Raw genomic sequence first — 19014 nt, forward strand, 5'->3', positions numbered from 1 at the left:
CTGTTGTGGTGGGAAACATGGCGGCTAGGCCCACTTATTCACAGGAGAGGCCACATGTCAGCCTGCTGGTAACAGAAAAATCTCCCACAATTAAGATGGAGACAAGAGCTGACCAATGTGGGAAACTCAGCCCACTGGCAATGAGATTCTTCATTATTGAGCCAATTGACACCAATTATCCCTGAGCTCACCAAAATTTGGTGGTGGCTCAGAGGTTCAATGAGAGTGGGAAAGCTTTCCTGTGCCCCCCGAAGGCTGCCAGGCAAACTCTATAGAGTTTGCCTTTGCTTTGGGGGTGGTAGGGGGAGGGTAGAGCCCTTCTTTCAAAGACACGTGCCTGATCAAGGGACCCAGTATTAGTAAGATGGGCAGCCATTGTAAGCCCCACCCCTGCCCTGGCCTCCGACACCCTTTCCCCCCAACCACTATTCCACCCTCACTCACTCGAGTCCAGGAATCTACTGATGATTCCTAGCAAAGACGGGCCAGCGGCTCTTGGTGGACAGGATTTCCATCCTGGGGTCCTAAATCCCAGGGAAGGCCTGACGCTGCCTGGTTAAGTGCCTGGCAGACACTGAATTCCATCAGGCCTCCCCCACAGAAGTGATGTGGGTTTCCCCATCGATTCTCAAACTAGTGGATGGGACCCACATGACAACATTAAATTCCGCCCATGGATTAACAAGATCAGCACTACTGTAGTACCACAACAAACCCAGTATCGTATGTACTACTTGCATTGTGACACCTCACAGATGGAATTAAAAACTTTCCCTGGGGAGAAAAGGCATTTGCAGGCCTGTTGCAGGGCATCATATAGACACAATGTGTAAAATGCTCAGTATACAAAATCTATGTTTTAACAGTACTGTAGAAGAAATACTGTCAAGTATACAGTGTGGTAATAAGACATACCAAGCTCTCAATTTCTTCCAATAATAATTCTACTTCAAGATTGAGATATCCTATTTCCTAGGAGACAACTGCTCTGACAAGAACATAAGATGAAGCACAGTAGCTGGCGTCTGCCAGAAATCCCTTACAGTCATAACAGGTCCAACTAAAATAAAGCCTCTCCATAAACTCCACACATTACAAACTGACCACTGAGTTGATGGCCTTAGAGATTCAAATAATGGTTTGTGCTGACTGACTTTCGTGACAGAATTATTGCCCTGATTCTCCAAACAGCTGTTACACCATACATAGAAACATAGAAAATAGGAGTAGAGGTAGGTCATTCAACCCTTTGAGCTTGCTCTGCCATTCAATATGATCATGACTGATCCTCTATCTCAACGCCATACTCCCGCTCTCTCCCCATACCCCTTGACGCCTTTAAAGTCCAGAAAACTATTTCCTTCTTAAATATATTCAGTGACTTGGTCTCCACAGCCTTCTGTGATAGAGAATTCCACAGGTTCACTGCTGAGTGAAGAAGTTTCTCCTCATCTCGGTCCTAAATAGCCTACCCCCATATCCTGAGATTATGACCCCTTGTTCTAGACCAGCCCCCTCCCCAGCCAGAGGAAACATCATCCCTGCATCCAGTCTGTTCACCCCTGTCAGAATTTTATACATTTCAAGGAGACCAAATATTTTTAATAACAATGCTTTTGATGGTGAAGTGGATAGGATGAAAATTAGTAAACAGTATAGCTTGCTTTGTCAAGACCAAATCAAGGAGTTAAAATTTGAACAAAAATGGTTTTAATTCATAACCATGATCGATACAAAAGGCATATATTGCCAAGTGATCCTACATAAAGCCATCAAGTCTTGCTAGGGTGCCCAGTATTGAGTTCCATTCACAATTCCTCAGATAATGAAGCAGCCCACGCCCACATGCAGCAAGACCTGGACAACATCCAGTCTTGGGCTGATAAGTGGCAAGTCACACAAAGAAAAGAGTCATGAATAGTAAGCTGGTATCATCAGTAAACATATCATGGGTCCAAATTAAGGGCACGTAGGCAGAATAGGGGGAAAAAAGGCAAATGCTGTCTCATCAGCGAACAATTCTCATTGGGCAACTTGGCTATTGATATTCCTCTTTTCATTTATCAAGATATGGCATAAAGCACTAAACATACGTTATTATAAACTGTACTTTCACAGATACACAGAACTTGAGGTCATTCAACCCCTCAAACCTATTCCATCATTCATTTAGATCATGGTTGATCTGTATCTTTGACTCCATCTACCCACCTTGGTTTCATAACCCTTAATACCATTGCCTAACAAAATCTGTTAATAAAATAGCAGAAAATGCTAGAAAAATTCACTAGATCTGGCAGCATCTGTAGAGAGAGAAACACAGTTAACATTCCCAGTTCAACATGACTCTTCTTTGGAACTGTTAAGTGGTTAAGTCTGCTAATCCAGTTTTGACATTTTCAACTGCCTCTCAGTCCCACCAGCTGTATGGGGAGATAGATCCACATTTCCTCTGTCGTTTGTGTGATGAAGTGCTTCCTGAAAAACCCCCCTCAATCAGCCAGGACCTAATTTTTTAGGTTATATCACCTTGTTCTGCACTTTCACAAGAAGAAATAGTTTCTATCAACCTTGGTCACTGGGACCACAAAACACTTCCAGGTATTGAATGTGATTCTTGCACTAGGTTATGAGCCCAATATAGTCTTTAGAATCTAGATCAATAGATGTAGAGGAGATGTCTCAACTTGTAGGGGAGCCCTAGTCACTAATAAATCCAGTAAGGAATTCAGAAGTTTCATTATGCAGAAAGTGGTGAAAATGTGAAACTTGCTACTCATATAGATTTTTGATCTTGATCTGGGGGTGTGTGCAATCCTGTGTTAATATGTCAATGCAATTTTCACCAAGACATCCCAATTAACCAACTGCAATGGAACATCCACAATTATATTAAACTTCTCCAGAACCTTGCTTAGACTACACTAGTGTGACTTGTATAGAACATTAATTAGACCACACTTGGAGTGCTGTGAACATTTCTGTATATTATAGAATGAATGTGGAGGTATTGGAGATGGTGCAAAATAGATTTACTAGAATTATCCCTAAAATGAGATTAAACTCATCAGGAAAGATTGAACAGGCTGCACCTCTTCTCTCTGGAAAGGTGAAGACTGAGCAGTGGCCAGTTAGAGGTCTTTAAGATTATAAAGATGTTTGATACAATAGACATAGGGAGGATATTTCCACTCACGAGTGGAACCAGAACCACGGGCCATCAATGTAAGATAGCCCTCAATAAATCAAACAGGGAATTCAGGAGAAACCTCTTCATCCAGAGAGTGTTTAGAACGTGGAACTTGCTACAACTTTAAGTAGCTGTGGTAAAAGCACAGATACATGTACATTTAAAGGGAAACTAGATAGGTGCATGAGGGAGAAAGGAATAGAAGGATATGCTGATACAGTGAGATGAAAAGGATGGGAAGAGACTTGTGTGGAGCATAAAACACTGGAGTGGACCACCTGGGCCAAATGGCCTGTTTCTGTGCTGTAAATCCTATAGAATTAAATGTAATAACTCATCAATTTCTTCAATTAACTTAAACACCTCAATTATAACCGCCCCTTAATCTTCCATACTCAAGGGAAGCCTTAATGCAATATCTACCTCTCTCTTTCATATTGGAATCCAAATTTTGTCATTTAGGAACTGACAATGCACCAAACCTATTACACCTGCCCACAAACCTCAAATACAATCTAAAACACATTGTCTGGACGGACCATAAGATTTGAAATTTTAACTCATTTTACACAACATTGATAAAGCAACAATTCAAAGAAAATTAAAACTTCTCCAAATCAGAGAAAGACCAGAAAGTTAACAGTGAACAGTGTACTGTACTGAGAATTTTTTTTAAAAAGTTATTATTTAAACAATTGTTTGCTATCCTGAAGAGTTTTCAGTTAATTATTGGCTAAAATGATCTCTGTACAGGAATTCATTATTTTCTTCACCCCAAGCTAACACCTGAAATATAATGGCAGCACAAGCAATCATGAATGCAGCTGATTATTTATTCACTTTGCTCATCCATATATTAAAATGTTTACATTAAGAACAACCATAGTAAGATACCATATAAACAGAGTGTGCAGCTCCCAGAGTCAAATCCCGGCCGCTTTAATCTGGCTCACAGGACCCCTGCCTTCTCCTTTCATCTTTGTGTGTTTGATTTCAGCTAAGCCTCAATGTTTACTCTCAGCTTTTCAAACTTGCTGGGGCTGGAGGACCGATCAAGGCTGCACCCTGATCAGAGGATTTAGCCCTAAGCAGGAAATTAATCTCTAACAGTATACCCAAGGCCCAGCAAGTTTCAAAGGCTGAGAGTAAACTTCCCAAGTTTTTGGGGAGAGATGGAAAGAGAAGATTGGAGAAGGCCTGATTTCTTTTCCCCCTCACTTTTTGTGGTTATGGGAGCTGGTAGTTCTGTGTAATCACACGTGACCCACTCTGATCTTAGTGCATTCTTCTGGATCCAAAGTTGACCACTGTTGCTGATGAGACAAGAGTAGGCTTTGTACTCCACATATCTGAACAGGATAACCTGTTACTTCCAATAAACAACATCCCATATTCAAGTTATTTATCTCTTCAGGTTATTTATCTCTTCAGAATCACCCTTTCACCGAGAGCAGCTGTTTAAGCTTTTCTTCCAAGTATAAATTTGTGTAGTGCCAGTCACTGAACTAATAAGACAGACAATAAGAAGCAAAAGCAGACTTGGATTTCAACAGCACCTTTCACGCCCTCTCAAAACATTTTATAGCCAATGATGTGTAGTCACTGTTGTAGTGCAGGAAACGCAGCAGCCAATTTGTGCACAGCAAGCTCCCACAAACAATGTGATAATATTGGCCAGGACACTCCTGTCAGTGTGGTGGTATATTTCATAACTTTGTTCAATTGCTTAATTTGACTAACGTTCATAAGCCGCTAAGCTGCGCTACACCCGAATTTCCATACCTTCTGAAAGAAAAGAACAGGAAGATAAGAAAAATACAATATTAAAAATCACTGAAATTTTTCAATAATCTGCACTGTACCAAAACCAAAAGTCCCAAACTTTAGTACTGCAACACATTTCAGACTGATGCCCATGAGATCTGCAAGGTTACACTGATGTCTCTAGAGCCAGACATAACACACACTTCCAACCGTGTCTCACAAATTGTGTTCTACGTTTGTCGACTTACTCATACGAAACAACTTACAAAGATACTGTGCCTTTTCACCTGCAAAAAATGTGTTCCAAGCCAACTCTCAGCCAATGACGTACTTTTTCCCTGCAATCACTATTTACTAAGCAACCCATGTGTGCCTAATAAGATCCCACAAATAGCAATTGAAATTAATCATGTTTTGTTGCTTTTTTAAAAAAAAATATTTAGGGGACATAGGCATCACTGGCAAGGCCAGCTTTTACTGTCCATCCCAAAGTGCCCTTGAGAAGGCGGCAATGAGTCACTTTCTTCAACTGCTACAGTCTATGTGCAGGTGTTCCCACAGTGCTGTTAGGAAGGAAGTTTCAGGATTTTGACCCACAACGATACTGGTTGAGATGATTGGAAAAACTCTCTTCTTTGTGAAGAGTGTCATAGTAACTTTTATAAATCAGTTTAACAACTCAGCTGGAGGACACCTGCAGCAATGCAGCATTCCCTTGGTATTACACCGAAATGTGATCTTCCACAATGGGCTTAACAGTGAGGTTCGAGCAAACTGCAAACTCAGAGGTGAGAATGTACCAATCGATACTTTTTCAAGAGTTCCCACACACACTAGCAGCCCATGAGTAGAAAACGGAGCCTGGTCTCCAGTTGTTTTGGACCTCCTTGCCACTGGACCAAGACCTTACTCCATCAACCCATGTGGCAGCTGGTGTGCAATGGCCACCCCACATTAAAAGAACTCATGCACAGGCATCTTCCACCCCCTTAAAATGAGCACCAGCACTGCCTCTGCAAGATCTTGCAAATCCATTCACAGGATAGGCACACCAACATCAGTGTTCTCGCTCAGGCCAACATCAAAGCACTGACCATGCTCGATCAGCTCCACTGGGTGGGTCCGCATGTCTGACACGAGACTCCCGAAACTCGCGCTCTACTCGGAGCTTCGACATGGCAAGTGAGCCCCAGGAGGGTAAAGGAAATGCTTCAAGGACACCCTCAAAGACTCCTTGAAAATGTGCAACGCCCCCACCAACATCTGGGAATCCCTGGTCCAAGACCGCCTGAATTGGAGGGAAAGTATCTGGGAAGACGCTGAACACCTCGAGTCTCATCGCCAAGGGCTAGCTGAAGCCAAGCGTCGACAGTGAAAGGTGTGCGTGGTGACCCAGGAACCCCACCCACCCCTTCCCCTACCACTGTGACAAAGACTGAAGGTCAGGTATTGGACTCCTCAGTCATCAGAGAACTCAGTTTTAGTGTGGAAGCAAGTCATCCTCAGCCCCGAGGAACTGCCTAAGATGATGAGCAGAATCCTGTACCACTATTTCATGGGAAAACATTTGGTAGCGCCCAACAGACTTCAAACTCTTACCATCACTGCAAGTTTCAAAAGAGAGAAAATAAAAAATGACTACTGAATCATGAGTTCAAATCCCACATCAGCAGCTGGGGAATTTAAATTCAAATAGTTAAATAAATCTGGATTATATCAGAAACTACTTGATTGTCATATAAAAACCATCTAGTCCACTCATGCTGTTGAGGGAAGGAAATCTGCCGTCTTACCCAGTCTGACCTATGACTCCAGACCTGGTAATGTGGTTGACTATTAACTGCTCTCTGAAATGGCCTAGTAAGCCACTCAGTAGTGCCAAACTGCAATGGCAAAGTATAATAAGCATCACACATACTGAGGTGGTTGACAAACCATCAAGCTTCTCAAAGACAATAAATTCCGGCCTTGCCAGCAATATGAACATTCCATGAATGAATAAAAGAAATAAACACAACCACCCAATCCAAAACACTCTAAACATTTTTTGTGTGATATATACACAATGTTGAATGTTATATACACACAAACTTGCAGTTTGCGACTCTTAGCATTTTAAAAAGAAAACATTTAGCAATAACTCCTCCAAATCTGCTGGAATGATAAACCGGGAGTTGATGGAATCGGTATCACATACTGCTTCACAGTGAGAATTTAGTGATGATATTTTGTTAGTTTAAGACAGTGAGAACACAGACTTACATACGCTGCAAGGAGGTAACACATCAAAGAACACACAACGTTTATCTTCATCTCAACCCAGTGATGTGTTGCTGATTCCTAACACATTTCTGTATTATTTTTATATATACAGACATAGAAGATTTCTTTATCAACTGTTTACATTTTTCCCAGCAGAGGTGTCAATGCAGGCAAATGATCCAATTCAAGCTGAACAAACATGGTATTGTACTAAACTCCGAGCAACAGCTAGAATAGGTTTGCTTCATTGTGTTGAAGGGGATCAGAAATTAATGACAGAGGCAGATTTAGAGTCATAAAGGTGTACAGCACAGAAACAGGCCCTTCGGCCCATCGTGTCCATGCCAGCCATCAAGCACCTATTTATTCAAATCCCATTTTCCAGCACTTGGCCCACTGCCCTGTATGCTTTGGTGTTTCAAGTGCTTGTCTAAATATTTCTTTTTTTTAAAACATATATATTGCAGCATGTTAAAACCAAATTGTGAAAACTGTCATAACAACATGTCGCTAAGACAAGGTGCAAACTTATTTCCACTTAATTAGTAAAATTTATTCTGTCGGTTCTAGCAGGGCTAAGTACTATATGATGCAAAACATATCTTGCAGTTGAAACCTTGACCAAGCAGATTCACTTTATTGATGTACTTCTGAACTTTTAAGTAATTTCTAAACCTGCAGTAAATACCCTTTGCTAGAGGTCAGAGGTGGCCAGCAATCCTTCCGAGTGGTATTTTACTATCTAAATTTATAGGCAACAGCTACACTAACCAACAACCAACCAATTTAAGTTAATCAGTCAAGCTTGTAACATGGCTCACTCACACTTGCTAAAAGCAACATGAATTCAAATGCTGGGCCCATTCTATGCAAAAGGTACTCAAGCCTTATGCCTTTTGTGAGTTACCCAGGAACTTAGGGAACCTATGGTTCCCTGTTGCTTTCTCCATGGCGATGCTTCAGCCAATCAGTCGATTTCCAATTAATCAGCACCCTTTTCTCCTGTAGGACAAATTGTGATTGTTTGAAATTTGGCATTCTTGCATTTGTCCTGATGAGTGCAAGATGAAAAGCTTTAACAACATGTGTCTCTTCAGCAATATTTAAACATGAATAAAATAAATTTGGTATAAAACTGTCATTGCACACTCTCTCTTGTCCCCAGGGACCACATCTAAAAGAAAGTATTAATAAATGAGAGATGGTTCACCTGCATTCCGAGAGACTTATACAAACCAGCAGAGGGTTGATTATACACACCCATCTGACTGTGAGAGTATCAAAGTGGCAGGCATGATCCACCTGGCCAGCTCTCCCTTGCAGAAAGGTTTGATTTTCTGAGAACCTACTCTATTCGCAACTAGCACCATCGCAAATCTCTCCCACCAAATCCATGGCTACTGGCACTTTCTCCAAGTTCTGCCTGACTCCTGTCACAATATAGGCCCTGCACACCTGCAGTTATGCCCAGCCATCCAATCACTGGTCCTGCACCTTGTCCCAACTACTGCCTGTAATATTGCCCCTGCACAGGATTCTGCACTTTCCTCCCAGTCCCATATGCATTGCTGTCATTGCACAGGATCCTGCACTTTTCCCCCAGTCCCATGTGCAATGCCGCCATTGCACAGCATCCTGCACGTTCCTCCCAGTCCCGAGGTGTCAGCTGTGGCTCAGTTCATAGCACCCTCGCCTTTGAATCAGAGGGTTGTGGGTTCATGTCCCACTCCTGGAAAACCAAGAACTGTGATTGTACTCGAAAGATGTTGCAATCTGTGACTGTTGGTAACTCGAAAGAGTTTCCTCCCAGTCCCATATGCAATGCTGTCATTGCACAGAATCCTGCACTTTCCCCCAGTCACATATGCATTGCTGTCATTGCACAGGACCCTTCACTTTCCCCCAGCCCTGTCTCCAATGCTGCCATTGCACTGGATCCTGCACTTTCCCCCCCCCAAGTCCTGTATGCATTGCTGTCATTGCACAAGGTCCTGCACTCTCCCCCCACCGTGCATTGCCACCATGGCACAGATCCTGCGCCTCCACCCCCCCCCCCCCACCCCCACCCCCGTCCCATATGCATTGCTGCCATTTCACAGGATCCTGCACTTTCTCCGCCCCCCCCCGCCCAAGCCCTGCCTGCACTGCTACCATGACACAGATCCTACACTTTGCCCCCAGCTCTGTCTGTATTGCTGCCATTGCAGTTGCACTGGATCCTCCTGCCGGCCCCTCAGGGCCGTCGCACAAGCAGGGTTATAACGGCAGAAGAAAAGGCTAAATGAGAGGTGTCTCGACACTCCAAGCCCTCGAGGTCAACGGCAATAAGTACTGGCCGGTTCATTACCTTATGCGGTCCGGACCGCCGGCTCCAATTGATCGCCACTTCACACAGGAATCTCTCATTCAGCCGGCCTCCAGGCGCGCATGCGCTCCCTCCAAAAGAAAACCCCCCCACTGCGCATGCGCCCCTAGACATAATCAAGCAGCGCGCGTGCGCTTCCAGTCAGACTATAGGCCCTGCACATCGCGCATGTGCCTCACGCCGCAGCCCCGCCCACTGTCCGCCGTGATGTCGTCAGTCACCCGGCGGCAGACGCCTCTTCTGCGCATGAGCGGCGCTGGCTCGTGGAATTGGTTACAGTGCTGGGAACAGACTTGCCAACCATCCAGGATTGCCCGGGAGCCTCCAGTAATCTCTATCTGGCATAATCAGCTAGTGTGTTCAGCTATTAACCTGAATCCATTAGCTTGAAGCACTCTGATAGAATGCGGAGATCTGGAAGAGGAGATATGTTGAAAGGAACACTCGCTTTCAGCCCTTAAGAGCTGATTTCATTCCTTTAATCCTCATATTATTCAAAACACATGTTTAATGGGTGTCAAGCTTCCTGTTTTCTTGCTGGACGCCTGAATGTATGAACTGTGAAAATAGACAACTTATTGGAATTTGAATTGGCTTTGTGTTGTAAAAAGAAGCGTTTTTAGAACAAAAACAAAAAAATGTCTTGGAATATGTGCAATGCTGGGCTACAGGTATCAAGCCGGGAGGTGGGATGGACCAGAAATTGCACCAATAACTCAGTGATACTGATAACACTCATAAATCCCCCTGTTACCAATCATATGAAAACTCACTGATAGTCCATATGTAACTGTTTGTAATAAATGTAACACTGCAATATTCAATCTGTGACTAGTATAATCTTTATAAACTGCTGATTCAATAACTCCAGTGCTCATTGGCTCCCAGTCCAACAACACCTCGCATTTAAAATTCTTATCCTTGTATTCATAGCTAGCTATGATCTCACCCTTCCCTATCTCCCTGGTGGAAGCTGGTAGGCAGGACATTACTGTGTGGTTATGAAATTTAAAGGGCCAATTCCACAACAATCTGGAAAGATTGTTCTCGCCTGCCACTCTCTGGACAGATTAGGATGCAATGCCTGGGTTACTATTACTTGGAGTCTTTCCCAAGACTCACATTAAGGAAAGGCCTCCTCTGCCTCCTCCACCCCTGTGAGAAGCTCCCAAAATATATGTGAATTACAGCAATCCCTCAATTTCCCCATCCACCAAGACTTCAATGACATCCCTCAACACCCTCCAAGGTCACACAGAACCTTTTGGGGCTTGCAAGCTTAACCTTCGACAATGCAACTTTGAAAGCCAAATGGAGTCCACAAGAAGTCACAAACAAACACCTCTGGTCCCTGGCTTCAATCTTACACAAAGTTCACCGACAAGAATAAGCCGCAAACGTACAAGCTGATGCAAAAAATGGAAAACTAGACTCTCCAGTATGCAACTGTGGTCACCCAGAACAAACATAATGCATAGTCACGCAATGCCTGATTCACAAATACGAAGAAGACATCACAGAGATGCACTTCATTACTCCTGACTCCATTATCTGGCTTAACCACATGAATGTACAATTTGAGTTGTTACTCTTCAGCTAGGAGAGAGAGGAGAACAGCAAGCTAGTGTGTGACCAAAGCCTGCCCAATCTTTCCCGCCCTGACTGGCACTCTACGATCTCTTCCAACCCTGTTCCATGGAAAATGGATCTGTGGTACTTCACTGAGGCCCATGCTTTTTCCCCTCCCTAATCCTCTCCCCTCCTCCCCCAGCTCCACCTGCCTGAGGCTCACACAGGGTGAAAATCCACCCTGTTAACTTCTTGCTGGGTACGAGTTGTTTGGCAGTAATCACCCAAATTAACATTATTTGAGTGTCAGGCTTGGGCAATGAGTGCCAGTCTATGGAAAATCCCACAACAACTTCTATTTACACAGCACCTTTATCATAATAAAATGCACCAAGACCCTTCACAGAAGCATTATTGGACAAAATTTGACACTGAGCTACTAAGGCCTGTGACCCAAATCTTGGGGTGAAGGTGATACATTTTAAGGAGCATCTTAAAGGAGTAAAGAGAGGTAGAAAGGTTTAGGGAGGGAATTCAGGACCTTCGGGCCTTGGCTGCTGAAGGCAGGGCCATCAATGGAGCGATTAAAATCAGGACTGCACAAGAAGCCAGCATTAGATGAACGTAGACATCTCAGGGGGGTTGTGGGACTGAAGGAGATTACAGAGATAGGGAGTGTTGAGGCATGGAGGGATTTGAAAACAAGAATGAGAAGCTTTAGTCAGGGTGTTGCTTAATCGAGAGCTGAAGTAAGTCAGCGAGTGCAGGGGTGACAGGTGCTCTGGATGAACTCATGTTTATGGAGGGTGGAAGATGGGACACCAGCCAGGTGAATGTTGAAATAGTCAAACCTAGAGGCGCCAAAGGCATGGAGGAGGGTTTCAGCAGCTGATGAGCTGAGGCAGAGGTGGTGTCGGGTAATGTAACAGAGATGGATAGGCATCCTTAGCGGTGGTGTGGATATGTGATCAGAGGCCCATCTCAGGGTCAAGTATAAAACGAGGGCAGCACATAGTCTGGTTCACTCTCAGATGATTGCCAGGGAAAGGGACGGAATCTGTAGCTAGGGAATGGAGTTTGTGGTGGCTTCGGTTTTCCCAACGTTTAGTTGGAGGACATTTCTGTTGATCCAGTAGGGAGTGTTGGACAGCGGTCTGTCAAGGAATGCTAAAGGGTTGGAAAGGGATTTGGGAAGGGAAACCACTTGCAAGGGGAGAAATAATAGGAAGCATGATGGCGAGAGAGTGGGATCGATAAGGGATAAAGAGAAAAGAAAGTGAAAAAAACAGGGAGAAAAAGTAGGAACTCTTCAGCAAGTAACTCACCTCCTGGCTCCCAGAGCCAGTCCACCATCTAAAAGGCACAGTCAGGAGTGTGTTTGAATACTCTCTGCTTGTCTGGATGAGTGCAGCTCCCACAACATTCAGGAAGCTTGACATCAACCAGGACAAATGAGCTCAATTGATCAGCGCCCCATTCGCTACCTTCAACCTTCTCACTCTCCACCACTGATGCACAGTGACAGCAGTGTGTACTATCTAAAAGATGCACTGCACCAACTCACTAGGGCTCCTTCAACAGCATCTCCCAAACCTATGGCCTCTATCACCTAGAAGGACAAGGGTAACAGGTGCATGGGAATACCATCACCTGGAAGTTCCCCTCCAAGTCACACACCCTCCTGACTTGGAAATATATCACCGTTCCTTCACTGTCACTGGGTCAAAATCCTGAAACCCCCTTTCTAACAGCACTGTGGGTGTACCTACACTACATGAACTGCAGCAGTTCAAGAAGACAGCTCACCACCACCTTCTCAATGGCAATTAGGGATAGGCAATGAATGCTGGCCTAGCCAGTGATGCTCCCAAGAATGAAGAAAAAAAAGGACTGGGCACAGGTCCAGAGCAGCCATCAAAACGCATACATGTCACCAAACTCTATCCCACCCATCTTGTTGGCCACATACGCACATGCCTGTAAACACACAGCACACTTAGCAATTATTGCTGAATAACTCTGGTTTAATTCTCAATCCTCCCATCAGTAGTACTGAGGCTAATTGTGGTACTTTTTCAGCTGCATTGATTGTGATCAAATAACAGAATGCAGAATAGGGACCAAAACTGTCACCTTCTTCCTTAACTGAGGTTTTCCACCTACGGTGGTTGACAGGGCCCTCAACCGTGTCCGGCCCATCTCCCGCACATCCGCCCTCACACCTTCCTCTCCCTCCCAGAACCATGATAGGGCCCCCCTTGTCCTCACTTATCACCCCACCAGCCTCCGCATTCAAAGGATCATCCTCCGCCATTTCCGCCAACTCCAGCATGATGCCACCACCAAACACATCTTCCCTTCACCCCCTCCGGTGGCATTCCACAGGGATCGTTCCCTCCGGGACACCCTGGTCCACTCCTTCATCACCCCCTACACCTCAACCCCCTCCCACGACACCTTCCCATGCAATCGCAGAAGGTGCAACACCTGCCCCTTTACTTCCCCCCTCCTCACCATCCAAGGGCCCAAACACTCCTTTCAAGTGAAGCAGCATTTCACTTGCACTTCCCTCAATTTAATCTACTGCATTCGTTGCTCCCAATGCAGTCTCCACTACATTGGAGAGACCAAACGCAGACTGGGTGACTGCTTTGCGGGACACCTTCGGTCTGTTCGCAAGCATGACCCAGACCTCCCTGTCGCTTGCCATTTCAACACACCACCCTGCTCTCATGCCCACATGTCCATCCTTGGCCTGCTGCAATGTTCCAGTGAAGCTCAACGCAAACTGGAGGAACAGCACCTCATCTTCCGGCTAGGCACTTTACAGCCTTCCGGACTTAATATTGAGTTCAACAATTTCAGATCATGAACTCTCTCCTCCATCCTCACCCCCTTTCCGATCCCCCTTTTTCCAATAATTTATAATTTTTTTACAAATATATTTTTCTTTTCCCACCTATTTTTAAATTTATTTTGATCTATTGCTTTATCTCCACCTTTTAGCCCATTTTGATCCCTTCCCCCCTTCCCCCCTAGCTAGGGCCATCTGCCACTAGCTTGTCCTGCTTTCTACCCTTAATGTCCCCATTAACACATTCCTTAGATAATATCACCACGGTCAACATCCCTTTGTCCTTTTATCTATGACATCTTTGGCAATCTCTTCTTTGCCTTCACCTATCACTGGCCCCCTATCAAGGTCTACCTGTCCCACCCCCTTCTACCAGCTTATATTTCACCCGATTTCTCTATTTCCTTAGTTCTGATGAAGGGTCATACGGACTTGAAACGTCAACTATGTTCCTCTCCACAGATGCTGTCAGGCCTGCTGAGTTTTTCCAGGTATTTTTGTTTTTGTCACCTTCTTGGTGTGATTCGACTGTAGGTTGCAACTTTCTTATGGCTGAGGAAAAAGAACTTAACCAATACTTATTACAAGTGTGTTTTCTCTGCCCTTCTGCAATTTCAGCTCATTGTACAGGAGCAATGTGCACTTGAACCAAGAAAAAAATGCCTGTTTGAGCCATTCTTACATTGACTCATTGCCCCTGGCAGATAGCCAGCATAAAAAGCACAGTACGTGCAGACTGGAAGCCATGGGTTGTGAGATTTCATAATATAGCCAACCAAAAAAAAATCATTGGCAGCTTCTTATCAGTGCTTCTTATTTAAATTCTATTTGTTTGTGTCACACTTGGATTTCATTTCAAGATTTGGAGTTGCAGAGTGTTAAATCGTTTTGAAAGTTGTTTATACCTACATTTCACAGGAAAGATGATACACAAGAATCTTCGAAAAAAAGCATTTCTATTATTGGACAGCGTGATGATTTTTTTCTTTCAACGCGCAGATGTTTTTCACGGTTTAAATTACCCCCACACACCCCCCTCCCTATCCCCATCCAACGCAGTGAAGGGAGGCAATCTGTTCATATACATCTATCAATGTCTCAGGCTACAAGTGTGGTCCCAAACTTACGGTTACCTGTCATTTTAATTCTCCCACCTACTCCCACTCTGATCTCTGTCCCCGGTCTCCCACACTCTTCCAATGAAGCCCAAATGAAGCTCAAGGGACAATGCTGCCTCTTTTGATTAAGCGCTTTACAGTATTCTAGACTCAACATTGAGTTCAGCAATTTCAGATCATAACCTCTTTTTCAGAGAGCAGCTGTTAATGATGATCCCATTGTTGCCATTTACACCTCCCCTAGACCCATCTTTTGTTTCTTTACTTGCCCCATTACCATCCCCCTTGTCTTGCACCATCATCCCATTCGTCATTCAATCTCTGCAGCAAGTAATGAGAAAAGCTAATAGAATGCTGTCATTTATTGCGAGGGAAATTGAATACAAAAGTAGGGAGGTTATGCTTCAGTTATACGGGACATTGGCGAGACCACATCTGGAGCACTGTGTACAGTATTGGTCTCCTTATTTAAGGAAGGATGTAAATACGTTGGAAGCAGTTCAGAGAAGGTTCTAAACAATTACCTGGAGTGGTCTTATGAGGAAAGGTTGGACAGGCTAGGTTTGCATCCACTGGAGTTTTGATTGAAACATACAAGATCCTGAGGGTCTTGACAGTTGGATGTGGAGAGGATGTTTCCTCTTGTGGGAGAATCTAGAACTAAGGATCACTGTTCAAAAGTAAGGGTTGCCCATTTAGGACAGAGACAAAGTGAAACTTTTTTTCTCAGAGGGTCGTGAGTCTTTGGAACTCTCTTCCTCAAAAGGTAGTGGAGGCAGGGAGTTTCACTAAGTGAGGTAGCGGGCGGGAAAAAGAATGTTTTACCTTCCGGCCTCAATGGCGGCTTTTCGCGCTGTAGTGTCCCTTATTAATCATGCATTCCTGGGAAACACACCATTTTGCTGTCAGGCGACCTCTGATTCACCCGCCACACCATCATCTCGTTGCTTCCGCATGCTGGGCGCCATATTTAAAGTGCAACCCCAAGCAGGCCTCTCAGTGCTTCCAGCCCAGGACTGCTGCACAGAAGACATGGCCCCACAAGGCAAGAAGACTGCAACCCCCCATTTCAGTGACAGGTTCCTTGGAACGCCTTTTGGACACTATGGATGCCCGCCAAGATGTCCTCTACCCCCACTCTGGTCAAAGGCCAGCAAGCAAGAGAACAAATCCAGCATGGGAGGCGGTGGCAGCGGTGGTCAGTGCCAGCGCCCTGCAAAAGAGGACAGCCGCCCAGTGCCAGAAGAGAATGAATGATCTCCTCTGTTCCGCCAGGATAAGTCATTCTTCTCATCACTCTCAGCCCACACAGTCACAAACCCATCATAAATCCACAGGGATCTCACACCTCAAGGAACAACACCACTAACTCTCACACACATCCTCACATCTCCATCAGGCTCATACCCTCTGGAGCCCCCATTCTCATCCTGTCTATGGCTCCGCTCACCGCACAAACATTCCACGCATTGCCATGCGTCCCGCTAAACACTCTCTCCATCTGTTTTCACACAAGAGAAGCTGGCTCACAACAGGAGGGAGAGGTCCCAGGCCGGGGGTGGAATGGCCCACCATAGGCCCCTCGCTGACTTTGAGGAGCATGCCATCGCACTGAGTGGTGAGGACATGGACTCGGTCTGCAGAGACCATGAGATCGGCAGCGAACACCCACATGAGGATCCTGCACCACATCATCCCTCTTACAGCACAAACGCGAATGCTCTCTCTCCTGCTTTTGACTCTGCAGCCAAGCACTCATTATCTCTACATTGGTTCACAGGGAGCTCTGCCAAGCGACCAACACCCTCAACCAGCCAGTCCCTCAGCTCCGTCCAGGTCCTCACCTCCAGCCAAGAGGACTCCTCCTCCATTGAAGGGCTAGAAATAAGCATCCTGGAAGACCCGTCACAGCGCTTACCCACACCCTCCACCAGTGCAGAGACACTCATCTTGGTGGGACCTAGATCTAGAGCAGGTTCGGGTTCACAATCTGGTGGTCACCACCATTCCCTCCTACCATGCCCACTCTCATTTTACTCCCCAGGAGGCAGTCAACGACTCCACAGATTCCTCCCTGCACATTCACCTGGACATTCCCCATTACTCCTTCCTCCCCCCTTAATCCTTCCACATTCCTTACTCCTTCCCCCTTCCTTACTCCTTCCTCCACCCTACTCCTTCCCCCTTCCTTACTCCTTCCTCCACCCTACTCCTTCCTCCACCTTTACTCCTTCCTCCACCCTACTCCTTCCACCCTCCCTACTCCTTCCTCTACCCTTACAGCTTCCCCCTTCCTCACTCCTTCCCCCCACTCCAGGCTGCTTCCCCTCCCCCAAAGTCCTGATCCCTCTCTGAACTTCTTCCCTTACAGCTCCCTCCCCCCTTACACCTACCTCCCCAGTTGACGTATTATCCCCATTACATCTTCCTCCCCCCATACTCCCTCCCCTCCCAACCTCACCCACCCGACACATTTGTTCATCCCTCCCAACCTCACCCCCCCTTACACCTTTATTTCCCCCTCCCAACCTCACCCCCTGACACACCTTCCTCTCCCAGTCAAACCTAGACCTTCCTCTCCAACCCCTCGACAATCATCTGAGGCAGACCATGGCCAAGAGACTGATGCCCAGTTTGGGTTCCACCAGGGCCACTCATCTCATCAGCCTTGGTTCAAACATGGACAAAAGAGCTGAACTCCCGAGGTGAGGTGAGAGTGACTGCCCTTGACATCAAGGCAGCATTTGACTGAGAGTGGCATCAAGGAGACCTTGCAAAAATGGAGTCAATGGGAATCAGGGGGAAAGCTCTCCGCTGGTTGGAGTCATACCAAAGGAAGATGGTTGTGGTTGTTGGAGGTCAGTCATCTCAGCTCCAGGACATCACTGCAGGAGTTCCTCAGGGTAGTGTGCTAGGCCTAACCATCTCCAGATATCACTGTCGTTGTCTGGGAAATTGTGTAAGATATATGTTTGTTACATACATTTCGGTTTATTTTTAAAAGCATTTGTTATCTCATTATCATGCACCATTCTCCAGCCAAGAAAGTTCAGGGAAGTGACTCATCCTTTAGTCTCTGCCAACAATATTTCATAGGATTATTCAAGATTAAGAGGGATTTCAGGAGAGTTTTTAATTAGGGCAAAACTGTTTACAGTGGTGGGTGGGGGGAGGTGGGGAAGATGGGAGGGGGTTGTAACCAAAAGACGCAGATTGAAGATAATTGGCCAAAAAAACAGAGGGAAGATGAGATTTGTTTTTACATAGCGAGTTGCTGTGATCTGGAAAGTGCTGCCTGAAAAGGTGGTGGAAGCAGATTCAATAGGAGCTTTCAAAAGGGAGCTGGATCTGTACTTAAAAATGTGAGTTTTGCAAGGCTAGTGGGGAGCAGGCACAGGAAAAAGCAGATAGCTCATTCAAAGAGCTGGCACAGAAGCAATAGGCTGAATGGCCACCTTCTGCGCTGTATTATTCTCTGAATCTAATGCCAAGCCTGTAGGCAGGGACAGAAAATCAGAGTGAGTCACATCGCCTTGTCTTAAAGGCTCTCTATAAACCTTGGCCAAGACCCAGAGGTTAATTATCTGTCCTCCCCACCAGAGACAATGCTCATGACAAAGTCCAAACTTGTAGAAGAGGTTAATAGAGAGAAAAATAAATACGCACTATAAAAAGAACATTCTAATAATATGTGATAAATGTAGACATGTAAACCGCAGTTTCTCAGAGTGAAATTGGAACATTTGGTCCAAACATTTTAAAGGTTATTATGGAACAGATATGTGATTATGGAAAAAGAGACATTAACCCAAATGTTCCTGCTGTGTGAGAATATGCTGAGCAGAGCACACTAGATTACTTCATCAGGGCCACCCACCTGGTACCCAAATTC

The 19014-nt window shown here is 45.2% G+C and overlaps 1 protein-coding gene across 4 annotated transcripts in view; it reads right to left on the minus strand.

Annotated features, from left to right (window-relative positions):
* Window positions 1–19014, minus strand: part of aco1 (aconitase 1, soluble) — a 76467-nt gene that overhangs the window by 44222 nt on the left and 13231 nt on the right. The window contains exon 1 of one of the 4 annotated variants that reach the window (XM_078529373.1): window positions 9564–9655. The exons of 1 other annotated variant lie outside the window; for it this stretch is intronic. The gene's annotated coding sequence lies outside the window, so the exon portion shown is untranslated. Of the gene's footprint in view, window positions 1–4084; window positions 4976–8518; window positions 8539–9563; window positions 9656–19014 lie in introns of those variants that run through there. 2 more of the 4 variants (XM_078529388.1, XM_078529399.1) reach the window with 2 other exon arrangements.

This window comes from Cetorhinus maximus, chromosome 2 (genome assembly GCF_964194155.1).
Source record: "Cetorhinus maximus chromosome 2, sCetMax3.hap1.1, whole genome shotgun sequence".
In the NCBI taxonomy this organism is placed as follows: domain Eukaryota; kingdom Metazoa; phylum Chordata; class Chondrichthyes; order Lamniformes; family Cetorhinidae; genus Cetorhinus; species Cetorhinus maximus.